Source organism: Rattus rattus, chromosome 11, assembly GCF_011064425.1.
Source record: "Rattus rattus isolate New Zealand chromosome 11, Rrattus_CSIRO_v1, whole genome shotgun sequence".
Taxonomy (NCBI): Eukaryota; Metazoa; Chordata; class Mammalia; order Rodentia; family Muridae; genus Rattus; species Rattus rattus.
Window position 1 is genome coordinate 23,340,528 of NC_046164.1, and position 10,914 is coordinate 23,351,441.

The following is a 10,914-nucleotide window of genomic DNA, read 5'->3' on the forward strand; positions in this document are numbered from 1 at the left end:
AATAGAGAGATAGACAGACAGACAGACACAGAGAGGGGGGAGCTATTTGAGAGACTGAGCAAGGAGAATCAGAAATTCCAGGCAAGTCTGGACAGCTTAACAAAACATTGCCTCAAAATAAAATAAAAAAGGCAGGGATGTAGCACTTGGTCAGTATGTACAAGGCTGTGCACTCAATTCCTCTTCCTGCTATAACTACTACTACTACAAAAAATTAAATTAAATTAAAATTCTAATAGCCACATGTTGAAATATGGAATCTGTCACTAGCTTTACTTCACATGCCCACAATGTTATGTCAGTGTGTCATCAATATGAAAATTATTAGTGAAATCCTCTACCTTCTTGTTACCTTATTGTGTCTGCATCTCATTTGGCCTTGACACGGTTCACATGCTCAGTAGGTAAACCTGGCCCATGGTTGTCTGGTCAGACAGCTCTGCCCTGCAGTGAGGACAGTGAATCCAGTACCAAGGTGAATGGAACGTTCCATCCTGTGGTTTCTGGTGGGAATCACCAGATGACTAACTTGTTATTTCCTTCTGGGCTTCATCCTTCCTTCTATTCTTTTCTCTTCTATTCCTCCTCCTCTTCCCTCCTCCTCCTCCTCCTCCTCCTCCTCCTCCTCCTCCTCCTCTCTCTCTCTCTCTCTCTCTCTCTCTCTCTCTCTCTCTCTCTCTCTCCTGTTTTTATTTGCTTGAGACAGGGTCTCATTCTGTAAACCAGGCTGATCTGGAATTTGCTATGTTGTCCTGGCTGGCCTGGAATTAAGACAATCCTCCTGCCTCAGCATCCTAAGTACTAGGATTACATGCCTACCTATCAGAATCTTTTCTTTCTTTTAAGATGCACTAGTGCAAGTGTGTATGTGTGAGTGTGTGTGTGTGTGTGTGAGTGAGTGTGTGTGTGAGAGTGTGTATGAGTGTGTGTGAGAGAGTGTGTTTGAGTGTGTGTGAGTGTGTATGAGTGTGTGTGTATGAGTGAGTGAGTATGTACACATGCACACACACATGTATGTTAAAGTGTATGTATGTATAGGTACACATGGAGGCCAGAGGTAACCTTGAGTGACACCCTTTGGGATGCCATCCACCCCCTTGGAGAGAGGGTCTCTATTGGGTTGGAACTCTTCAGTTAGGCTGGGCTGGACGGCAAGGGACCCCATCCCATCCTCTTTCTCTGCCTATCCAGTCCAGGACTGCAAACCACAACAGCTGGATTATTAAATGGGAGCTGAGATTCAACTTTAGGTCCTCATAATTGAGCAACAGGTGGTTTATGGACTGAGCCATCTCCCCAGTTCCAGAGCATCCTTTCCTAATGAGTCCTGGTCTCATAACAGAGACAGATGGACAGACAGACCCGTATAAGAACTGACACTGGGAAGGTAGGCAAACCTCAAGGGTTAGCATAAGGAAGGCATGAAGCCTATATGTCGAAGGCTTAGAGGAGAACACTACAGGGTACAAAACAGATCAAAGGGCGAAAAGAACAAGGCCAAGGGGTGGAGTGGTGTAGAATATGGACTTTCAGGCATGACATGGCCATTGTGCTCTTGAAGTCACAACAGCTGTAATTACCTGCACACAATTGGGCTCTTCAATATCTTATCGTGGAAGGTAAGGACTCACAAGCCCCACCTCTTTGTAAAAAATTTATCAGCAGTTGATGGTTAATGGGGGAGGGAGAGACATTATTGCTGGTAAACCATTGATAAGCAACTATAAGCAATTCCATCCACCCTTCTGTAAGCAATGCTAATGAAGCTCATCTGGTCATTAAAGAAAGGTCAGTTGGGAAGGAACAGGATTCAACAGGTGCATGAGGAGAATAAGAGAGAAATGGAGGTAAAAGTTGTCACCGGCTCAAGAGCAAAGGGCAAAGGGACTAAGTGTGAGGTGAGACCCCCACGATTGTCTGCCAACCTGAGATCGTCTTCTTTAAAAAGGTTTCTTTTTTAAAAATTATGAGCATGTGGGCTGGGTGGGTGTGTACACATGAGTGTCTGAGGTGGCCAGAGGCATGCATATCCCTGAGCTGGAGTAACAGACAGTTAAGATGTAGTAGGGGTCTAGGGTTCTATAAGAAAGCAAGGTCCACACCTCTGTCTCCTGCGTGGGATACGTGTCGGCCCGGAGATCCCCGTAATAGATCTCCATAATAAACCTCGCCTTTGCTTATTAAAAAAAAAGAGAGAGAGAAAAGAAAACAAGCTGAGCAAGGCAGGGGAAGCAAGTCAGTAAGCAGCATCCTCCATGGCCTTTGCATCAGCTCCTGCTCCCTGACCTGCTTGAGTTCCAGTCCTGACTTCCTTTGGTGATGAACAGCAATGTGAATGTGTAAGCTGAATAAACCCTTTCCTCCCCAACTTGCTTCTTGGTCATGATCTTTGTGCAGGAATAGAAACCCTGACTAAGGCATTTAGGTTCAGGGGGTTGGATTTGGGTTACCAGGCTTGTAAAGCAAGGGCCTTTATCCCCTGAGCCATCCTGCTAACCCTATTTCTTAAAATCTCTTAAGCATAGGATCACATGAGCAGCCTTATTCACAGCAACTGATCTCACTTCAGACATAAGTTATTGCATCTTGGAATTTATGGAACATTTCTTGAAAACTGTATCGGTTGTGATCATAATTATTATTATAGTAACTAGCATTTGTTGAATGCTTATCATGTTCTGATAACAACACTAATAGTTTCACATATATTATCCCCTTAAGACTTGAGAATAATGCTAATAATTGAGAGGTAAAAGTTTTAAAGTTGCCCCCCAGACACAAAGTTTAGAGCAGAAGAAAGAAACCAGTTAGGCCTTAGAATTATATGTTCCAGGAAGCCCCTCCTAGGGCTATAGAATAGGTAATTACATCTGCTGGTTCAAGTAGCTTCTCCCAGGAACTAGCGGACCATAAAGTTAAACAATCTTGAGAAACAGAGAGTTTCTCCTTGTGATTTTTCACTGTTATTCTTCACACTTTCCAATGACGCCATCCCTGCCCCCTTGGGTTGTGGTTTCTCCCTTTAAATACCCTTTCTCCCAGCCTCTCGGGGTCGAACTCCACTGCCCCTGTGTGGGATACGAGTCTCGACCCCAGTGCACTGGTTCCCGTTAATTTCAGCAAGGACGGTCTCATGTGAGTTCTTGGGGGGTCGTGTCATCCCGAGACTTGAGCAAGGGTCTCCCCGCTCTGGGAGTCTTTCATAATCACTTGCTTGAAATTCCCCAGCTGGGCTGGAGAGATGGCTCAGGGGTTAGGAGCACTGGCTGCTCTTCCAGAGGTCCTGAGTTCAATTCTCAGCAACCTATTATAGATATAACCATCTATAATAGGGTCTGATGCCCTCTTGTGGCATGCAGGTGTACACACAGATACAGACAGAGCAGATATAGAGTTCTCAGGACTGAATGCAGGCCCTGCCTCCCTGCCTTTCTTTTGATACGACATGGGTGTTTACCTGCTCCTGTCTCAAGGACTATCCTCATAGGAGCTAAGCTTCCTATCAGCAAGATGCAGGCCAGATCATCCCTCCCTGTTTTTGTAACTCTCCTGCTGCTACCTATTCAGTCTATTCTATTGCCATGTAGCACTGTAACCGGCCCTCCCAGTTTCTGAAGCAAGAACTGACTGAGGTCTGGCATATTAACATGAGGAAAGGCATTTACTGCTGTGTCTTATTACCTGCGTTCAATACCCAGGACCTACACAATGGGAAGAGTCATTAATTTCACCTTGGCTATGACCTTGGCATATGCATATACATATATATCAAGGTCATATATATGCCATGGTCATATATACACATATGTGTATATATATATACACACATAATTTTTATGTGCAAATATATTTTTTAAACTTAAAACATATCGAACTCAGAAGAATGATGAGCTATTATAGACTACACAGCTAGTAAGTAGAAGGTTGAAAGTGAAATTCACGGGGTTGGGGATTTAGCTCAGTGGTAGAGCGCTTGCTTAGGAAGCGCAAGGCCCTGGGTTCGGTCCCCAGCTCCAAAAAAAAAAAAAAAAAAAAAAAAGTAAAATTCACATCCCTGACTCCCAGGGTCAGGTTCTTGCCTTCATATAACACAATCTGTATGAAAGCAAAGAACAAGACACATAACTGATTCAAGATTGATTTATTATTTATTTATCAATGCTGGGGACCAAACCCGGGGCATCGTGTGTATTAATTATGCATTCTACCATTGAGCTTATCCCCAGCCCAGATACTATTTTAGAGATGTATATTGTTATTTATCTATGTGTCTGTGTATGTTTACGGGCATGTGAATATGGCCATGGAGACCAGAGGAAGGCACCAGATCCCTTAGAGCTGAATTTCCAGGGAGTTGTGAGCCATCTGATGGGTGTGCTGGGAACTGAACTCCAATCCTAAGCAAGAGCAGTGCACGTTTGTAACCAACGAGCCATCGTTCCTGTCCCCAAGATACAGAATATTTAAATCATCATAATTACTTGAGTGCAGTTACATGTGCCTGGTAATCTCAGGTACTTAGGGGTGGGAAAATAATGAATTGGAAACCAGCCTAGGGTAACCTTGTGAGGCCTTACCTAAAAATAAATAGGAGGGAGACAGAGGGGAGAGGGAGAGAGAGAGAGAGAGAGAGAGAGAGAGAGAGAGAGAGAGAGAGAGGTCAACTATGTAAACCTAACTTGCACATGCTGGTCTGTGTACCAGGCATTGTCTGCAGGGATCCATGGAGCTGTGGTATGACTGGTGCAGCCAAAGGGTTGCAACTCTCCAAGGGAAAGCCAGAGCAAGGCGGGCTGCTGGGCCTCCTCTGTGGCCCACTGCTGCCCTGGAGTCATGGCAGATGGCAGGACACAGTGGGTGGCTAGGGGCCAAAGTTGGGGCCGTGGAGCAGAAGTGGCTGAAGTAGACACGAGCACCCAGCTGGTTGGGCCAGGTCAAGGTCCAGACGAAAGCTTTGGGGGAAAATACTCTTTCTCGGAGTGTTACAGCTCTGTAGGACAGGCGCTCCCAGCCAATCTTCGGTAAAATAATAACTCGCACGTTTACTCCTTGTGGGTAGGACCTTGTAAACTGTTTGGGGTGGGTCGGGATCTAAAGGTAGATGCTTTGTACTGACTTGGCTGGAGATGTTAGGGATTCTTCATCTGTATGTAGAAGGTCTTTGGGTGCTGTTCCTGCATAACTGCTTGTCACTGTCCTCTCAATGGGGTGTTGTGATTACGTGTTCCAGGACAGGATCCTGGTTGGGAATAGATTTAAATGCCTGCCATTCTCAATCATAAGAATTGCCAGGTTTCCTGAATCTGCACGACCTTACCAGGTTTTCTGTCTGGTGGCACAGTCCCCACATACACAGAGAGAAAACTAGTGATTATTGGTTTATGGTCCATTCTTGCCATCAATAGCTAAGTGTTATGTTTGGTGACCAGGACGGGTTCTGGAGGACTGAGGGACATAATCACTGACTCTGGATGGTTGGTGATTAGCGGTTGCCATGGCAGCCGCAGCACAGGGCTCCAGGAAGGAACACCGAAAGCCCTGGTTGGAGCTAAGAAGCATGAAAAGTGGCTTAAAGACAAGAGAGTTGTCCTGGGCTGCTCACAGGGTGAAAACTCTCTCCCCAGATCCCTTCAAAGGCCTCTTCCTTCTGCTTCTCTCTGTACCTTTGAATCTCTAGCTCCATTAGGGCTGGGGGCCAAGAGCCTCAGGGGCCGGGAGTGTCCTTGCCCTGGGTGTTTCAGCTTTGGAAAGTGGAAGTACATTGTCAATCTCCCTAAACCCCAGCAGAATTTGGAACAATGGCCTCCTCAGTCCTGGAGTTTGTGTTGGCTCTCCCTGAGGCCACCTCCTTCCATTTAAGTCCCTTTTTATTGAAGGCAGCTGAATACTGTCTTATCCGCATTAAGGGTTTTGGGCTACTCGTGCCTACAATTAGGTTTTTATGCCACCTGAGCACAGAAGGCTCAATTCAGTTCCCACGTTCACCCTTACAATAGGTTTCCTACTTTGAAGTTCATGGTTAACATGAAAAAATATTTTTAAAGATTGCTTAAAAATTATTTTATGGGAATGGTTGTTTCCCCTGCATGTATCTGGAGCCCAAGAAGGTCAGAAGAGGGTGTTAGAGCTCCTGGAACTGGAATTACAGATAGTGGTGAGCAGCCTGGTTGTGAGCCGCCATGTTGGTTCTGAGAATCGAATTGAGTCCTTTGGAAGAGACATGGGCACACTGAGTTATCTTTCCAGCCCCACAGTTAACTTTCTGTCAGCAAACCATTACAAGAAAGGGAAACTGGAGCAGTATTCGGCAGTCAGACACTGGGTGCATCTTAACAGAAAATCCCAGGGAAGACACCGGCCATGGAAGAGCTCTGTAGGGACAGCTGCAATCACTATTTCCCCTTGCAGACCAGTGTGAACAGCGGCACAGGAAACACGTACGCGCGCGCGCACACACACACACACACACACACACTGCCCACTCCCTACTCTTAATATACATCCAGGTACAAACAATCCAAGGTTAGAAAGAACAGGGCTAGAACATTCTGTCTATCATGCACAGAGCTCTGGGGTCCATTTCCCACACTGAAACAATTAGAATGAAAAAATAAGCCAGACGTGGTGGGTCAGGTGGCTATCAGTCAGTACATCCTGTGGTTTTTCAAGAATGTTCCTGCTCCTCCCGAGAACTTTGGGTGGAGAATGGAACTTGGCTTAGCCTTGACCTGAGGTGGTGGGTTTAAGGCTGGCGAAAGCCCCTAGTGCCTTTAATCCCAGCACTCAGGAGGCAGAGGCAGGTGGGTCTCTGTGAGTTCAAAGCAAGCTTGGTCTACAGAGCTAATTCCAGGTCAGCCAGGCCTACATAGAAAAACCATGTCTCAAGAAAAAAAATAATAAAAATAAGTAAACAAATAAATAGAATTGATAGCTTTTGTTTTCTGTCTCAGCAGGGCAAGTCTGCTACTCCCACAGGAAGCAAAATGACATCATCACCCGATGAAGAAAGTTGCCCTCCCCATTATAAAAAATGGCTTGCCATTCATTCGCCTTCTTAGGCTTTGTAAGAAAGGGCAGAAGCTTACCGGCAAGACTTATCAGCAAAGCTCTGAGGAGCCTAGATATGTCAAACCCACGACATCTGGCTAATCCCAGAGTAGGGAGTCAAAGTGAATTCTGTGTGTTGAGTCTGGCATTTTCGGTGATAAACGTCACATGCAAGAATGCCATCAATTCCGTTATCTCACTGAAATGACATTTTTAATTCAGAAAGAAAATGCCTGCTACAGATACATAGTGAGAAGATAAAACACTGACGGTGCATTCAAGTCACTAAATCTGTTGGGAAGGTGACATGGTGGGGGACAGTGTGCCAGCTACACGATTTGCCGACAGACCAGTCTGAGAATATTAGGGGAGATGTAAGTACGCATCTGCTATAAGAGCTCGTGGTCATCTGGAATTAAATAGTCCCCAGGCCACGGAGGCTGATCTTTCAGCAGCAGCTTTGCCATTTCTTACGATTCTGTCATCATTAACACCGCGTCACGAGGTCAGCTTCTAATTGAATCTCATAAACAAACTCTGAATATCAGAGGAGTGATTTTCTCCCAGTGGTTGGTTAAATGACTCTGAGAAAACAAGCTTATTTGAGGGTCATTCAAGGTTTCCTATTAGCTGCTTGAAGTTCTCATGCCCTTAGTACTTTATATTCTTATAATAATTTGCCAACTAATATGTATGTCAATGATACTTGCTATTGATGCTGTGGACTGATTATTTATTGATGATCAGTTATTAATACGGAGCAGAAGATTACTATGAGGTCATTCACATTAAAATGTTAAAAAAACAAACAAACAAAAAAAAAACATGCCATCCCTACTGCATCTCATTTGTCCTGTGTGCCTAATACGGACTCTAAAGTTCTTCTGACGACACTGGCCATTGTAAACTTCAAAGGATGACAACTAAAATAAAAAATGATATTATGGTTTTGATTATCAGACCAAGCTGGGACATGGTATGAGCTGGAAGGGATTGGATCTGGATGCTGCTTTCTAAAAGAACTGTTGCCAAATGGGGAGGTCAAAACAAACAGACAAACAAACAACCGAAACTAGATAATGGTTTTTGAGAGAGGGGAGAGGGGGAGGGGAGAGGGGAGAGGGGGGAGGGGAGAGGGAGAGGGAGGAACAGGGGGGGGGAGGAGGAGGGGGAGAGGGGGGAGGGGGGGGAGGGGGGGGGGGAGGGGGGAGGGGGGGGGGGGGGGGGAGGGGGGGGGGGGGGAGGGGAGGGGGGGGGGGAGGGGGAGGGGGGGGGAGGGGGGGGAGGGGGGGAGGGAGAGGGAGAGGGGGGAGAGGGAGAGATGAAAACAAGACTAAAAAGTACATGATGCCAGGAAAGCGTGGCGCCATCACCCTCCTTCCATCATAGCATTCTCCAGCTCTGCCTATCTCTCGTTTTAGCTTTAGGTTCCATGGGACAGTACTGCAGCCATCCTCTCATATCCCAGTGACTGCCAGGCCAAAACAAACAAACAAACAAAACAAAACAAATCCGGGGCTAGGAGAGATGGTTCAGTTTTTAAGAGCACTTTCAGAGGACCAGGGTTCAATTCCCAGCATCCACATGGCAACTCACAATTGTCTGTAACTCCTGTTCCAGGGGATCTGACGTCCCCACACAAACATACATGCAGTCAAATCACCAATGTACATAAAAATAAATAAATAAATAAAATAAATCCAAACACCATCAATAACAATAGCTAAAATAAAATAAAATAAGGGTCTGTGACATGAAGTTTCTGTTTGTGTCATGTGATGCAGAGTCCCATGGCATTTTGCTGTGGCAAGACCCGTGGGAGGACATGTGATGTTTGGAGAGAGTACATATAGGGTTCAATGGACAGTGATGGCGTGCTTGCATGGCCAGCTTTGCAATGTTTCATTGGTCTCAAGTCTTGGCTGACCTTTGCTTCCTTGAGAGAGGCATAACCGAGAACTTCTCCTGGCATCCCTGGCTGACCTTGGTAGCTCCTGCTGACTTGTGCCAATTTGGCAGAGGCCTGGCTGTTTCTGCTGGATTGTGCCACTGCTGCTGATTTGTGCTTGCTATCCTGACACTACTGAACTGGACTGCTGGTCTCCTGACAACAGAGATTGGAATCGCCTCAAAGAACTACCTCTCAACAGGTCCACACTCCCTGTCCTAATTACCATCTTCTCTACCTTTGGTTGGTGGACTAGAAGGGAGGTCTCAGCATTTGAGAACCCTTTCTGAAGTAGATTTTGAAAAATCTAAGCCTACAGGTCTGGATGCTGAAGCAGAAAGGATTGTAAGTTTCAGTCACAGAGTAAACCGTTACATATCTGAACCAAATCACCCACCCATTCCTCTACTGAGATCCCCAGCAGCTGAGTTTGCAGAGCTCAGAAAATACATTTCTTCCTCCACAAAGTCATAGGACCACCTTTGATTTGGTTCCTCAAAACAGCACAGCACTTAGTATCCCCAGTGGTTCTCTTTCTCTGTCTACCAAGGTTTGCAGAATCAGCCTCCTGGACTCTCTCAGACCTCTGACACTAGCATATGACTGGAACGAGAGAGAATATTGACTTTCCCACTCTGAAGTGATGAGACACCCAGTAACTGCCTCTCTGGAGATCTAGAGCATAGAGAACTTTTCATATGTGTTTGCTGGTTTTCATGATTTAAATATTCCCCTATTTAGAGAGTTCACATGGTATATTTGAACCCTTGGTGGTGAGGACATGGAACCTTGCTGGAGGAGTTGGTTGAGCTTTGAGGGTTTGTAGTGTCACCTTACTCTGGTTAACTCTGTTTTCTATATGTGTTCAACTTACTTTTTATTTTATTTTATTTTTATGTGCATTGGTGTTCTGCCTGCATGTATGTCTGTGTGAAGGTGTCAGATTCCCTAGAATCTGGGGTTACAGACAGTTGTAAGCTGACATGTGGGTGCTGGGAATTGAATCCAGGTCTCTTGGAAGAGCAGCCAGTGCTCTTAACCACTGAACCATCTATCTTTCCAGCCCCAATGCATGTGTTTAAAGATCTCACAGTTTCTTCCTCCAGCAGAAAGCTGCTGTGTCTCCCCTTCATTATGGGTGATCCCTCTTCCTATAAGCCAAATAGATTCTTTCTTCTGTAAATCAACTTTGGTCATGGTGTGTTGTCATAGCAACAAACAGTAACTAAGAGACTTTCTTTTCCCCCCATTACAGTGCTCACCTGAGTTACTCTCCTGTTTTCTTCCTAAAGCCCGTGTGCCCTCCCCACACTTTAGACGGCTTCTTGTTCTCTCTCTCTTTTTATAAGATTTATTTTATGTATATAAGTACACTGTAGCTGTCTTCAGACACACCAGAAGAGGGCATCAGATCCCATTACAGATGGTTGTGAGCCACCATGTGGTTGCTGGGATTTGAACTCAGGACCTTTGGAAGAGCAGTTAGTGCTTTTCAGCACTGAGTCATCTCTCCAGCCTGGCATCGTGTTCTGTATCACAACTTTCTCTCTGATTTTAAATGTCTCCCACCTTGTTGGTTGGCAGGCTCTTACCATCTTAACTCTGTCCCATCTTTTTCGTCTGTTTAAAGAAAATTCCATTTGACTGGACATTTCTCACTGGCTATGCCATGGACCTATTTCTCAAAATAATTCCTTCTGGTACCTTATTTTCATGTCATCTACTTGCCGAAACTTAGCTTCCCACTGAAGTCTTCAAGTTACCAGAATTTCCCTCATTACTAAGAACCTCAAAAGAAAACTTGTCTCCTTCCTAACTCACCTCCTTTCCGTGCTGAACACATTTCGCTTCATCCCTTCTTCCTCTCTTAGCTTCTGTGATACAATGACACCATGCTTCTTCTGTTTCCTCTTGGCTGC